The sequence below is a fragment of the Gadus macrocephalus genome, chromosome 19 (assembly GCF_031168955.1).
Source record: "Gadus macrocephalus chromosome 19, ASM3116895v1".
Taxonomy (NCBI): domain Eukaryota; kingdom Metazoa; phylum Chordata; class Actinopteri; order Gadiformes; family Gadidae; genus Gadus; species Gadus macrocephalus.
The window spans coordinates 8,415,657-8,418,816 of NC_082400.1; the positions used below are offsets into that span (position 1 = coordinate 8,415,657).

Here is a 3,160-nt window from a genome sequence, read left to right on the forward strand (position 1 = left end):
GGTTTTTAAATCTAAATCAGCTTATCACCAAATGTTTTCCTTTTGGTTGCAGCTTGGTAGCTTGTAACGAGCTAACCCTCCGGGACAAGCCATGGAGAGGATCTGCATGATATGTATGGCTCGGAAGGATTAGGAAAGACACAAACAAGAACAGGAAAAAAGGTCAGGCAAGGGGCCAGGAAAACATGCTGTTTTCTGGTCGCATTAAGTGAAAAACAGACATTATGCATAATGAAATGAAGTTGTCTAGGCCAGCCTTTTAAAATGAGTATGAAAATGAAAAAAGGGGATACATCTCATTAAAATAAGTGGTTGCTGTGGCGGGCACTAATATAATATCTGCCAAATCATACAAATGCAAAAAATAGTTATAAACATACCTTGGACATTAAGGCAATGACCCCTGGATTCATTTCCTAAGTGAGCAGTGCTTTCTAAACCATGATCGTAAGCCAAAAACACAGAGATTTATCAAACGCAGTTGAATTTTTTATATATTTTTCTACTTATTTTTCTATATACCTTTCTCTTCATTTTTCTTAGTTTTTTCTTGACATACATCTATTAAATATTTTTATATTTATATAGTATAATATTTTCATACACATACAATGTATATTACAATATCGTTTATTTACATATGTTACGTATTTATACATTTATCCCCTGCTTCTGAAAACACACTGATTAAAACCTTTATCATTCTGTGATGGTATGTCTGTTATCAAGTAATGACAGCAAGATAAGGCATATACATAAAAAATACTTTGAGATTATGTATTATATATTATAACCTATTTATACTTGCCTTGTTACGTCTCACGTTTATATTTACGCCACTGTTCGGAAAAAATAGAAATAAAGAAAATACAATATTTGCATTTGTTGTCATCATGCAAACATATAAATACAGTAAGATAATTTGTGTGTGTATGTGGGCGTGTGTGCGCATGTGTGAGCGTATGGGAGTCAGACAGTGAAGCAGCTTATGGAATAACTTATTGTAATTATGTACTTATACGATAATAGTCAAAGGATTACGCATGGTGGTGTGGCGACGGGATGCTTGGTGTTTTTGTGTGTGTGTGTGTGTGTGTGTGTGTGTGTGTGTGTGTGTGTGTGTGTGTGTGTGTGTTGTGTGTGTGTGTGTGTGTGTGTGTGTGTGTGGGGGGGGGGGCTGTTTGCATGAATTAGTTTATACTAATAAGGCTGGGGAGCGTGTGTTGGAAATCTCCTAGACAATAGGATTGTCACCAGCAAGCCACAAGTACAACTGTTCTGCCATATTGCATTGGGCAATGTACATTCTCTTCTAGAAAAACACCCGAACAGGGAATATGAGTAAGAAAAATTAATTCTCATTATTTTTCTGCAGGTTTCATCATTTTAAATGACCAAACTAGAAAATATAATCTTACTATTATATATATATAAAAAAAAAAATAAAAAAAAATTCTAACTCGTAAATCTTGAATTTCTTGAAGTTGCAACCGTCTGAACCTACATTTGCCACTTCAGCAGACGAAGCTATATAAGTATTGTTTATTTGTTTCTCTCAAATGTCCGTATAAATGTGCATATACGGAAAACTGCTTCCAAGCGGCACGTTGATGAACAAGTGCTGCTACTTGTATCTACTGCACCCTAGTGGCACGCATGTGACACTACATAGAAATGCATGTATCACCAATCAATTAATCAACATTTTATATGCTATCTATATGGTATCAACAGGAGAAATCTGTTGCTGGCACACTGAACATTCAGAACAAATTCCTTCTTAACTATAAGGTGACTAATCATTTAGTATGTACCTTCCAAAGACGAGATTCTGGTGGTGGGTTATCAGCTTCATCTAGTCACAATACAACAATGCTTTATCTATTTTATTTTATTCAGGGTGTGAATAAAATACCTCCCTCCTCAGATGATAGATTTACCATTATTGGTTCAATACAATATCAACGTTGAGAATATATGTGTGAGAGTACAGCAGATTGTAGCCTTCCCATTCAAACACAAAACTGTGAGTCTCTCCACCCATCGCCCCAACTAACTAGAGAGGATGCGATTTCGGAACAAAGGTCCGGGGAAAAGTGTAGTGTATATATATAGCCTACACACACACACGAAGGCTACAGATAGATAGATAGATAGATAGATAGATTATAGATAGATAGATAGATAGATAGATAGATAGATAGATAGATAGATAGATAGATAGATAGATAGATAGATAGATAGATAGATAGATAGATAGATACCTTGCTAAACGTTCCAATTCTCCAAAATACAGTACACAGTGCAGTAAACAATATGAGATATATCAACATTATGACTGAATAAGCCATCGTAAACTTTAAAAAAGTAGTTAGTTGATTGGCGAGTTTGAATGTATTATGTAGTAGCAGAGACTGGCCTCTGAGGGGCAGTGCGTAGACACAGTTAGGAACCAAGCTATAGATAACGCTCGGTTCTTTACTGTGTGTGTGTGTGTGTGTGTGTGTGTGTGTGTGTGTGTGTGTGTGTGTGTGTGTGTGTGTGTGTGTGTGTGTGTGTGTGTGTGTGTGTGTGTGTGTGTGTGTGTGGGGGGGGGGGGCAAGATGTAATGCATGATGCATTGCAGCAAAGGCAAGGTTGATTCTTAGTTTTGAAGTTTGATTATTTTTCTTTTACAAAGGGTCTAAATATTTCATTAAAAAAAAGGAAAAGTAAATATACAGGATTATAGCCGTAGGCTAATTTCCATCCTTAGTCTCTGACTGAAGATTGTCCCTAAATAAATCCCTAAGCCTAACCCTAACAATTGAAAAAAATAAAACAAATCATAATATACAGTAAAACAGACACACACTGAGTAAAACATCATAATATACACAGGGTTAAGAGATATTACTAGTGTAATATTAATATTTCAATATTACACTAGCAAACAATGATGCATGTTGTAAAAAACGTGTGATTTGCCAAAGCATTGGGCGAAACAAAAAAAGCTGATTGTAATTTGCACAAACAAAAGGCAAAATGATACGCTTGCATTAGATGCACCTTGTGTGTGTGGGATGCGCCTCTTCTCCCAATCAGAGCCAAACTCCACATGGACCCTGTGTACGCTACTCGCCGGGCCCGTGACGTAACTCTGGAGGGGGAGGGGCCCGGT

At 36.6% G+C, this 3,160-nt stretch overlaps 1 long non-coding RNA gene across 1 annotated transcript in view; it reads left to right on the forward strand.

The window, feature by feature from the left end:
- LOC132447467 (uncharacterized) overlaps positions 1-3,160 on the forward strand; it is a 453,739-nt gene that overhangs the window by 225,459 nt on the left and 225,120 nt on the right. The gene's annotated exons all lie outside the window — the stretch shown is intronic.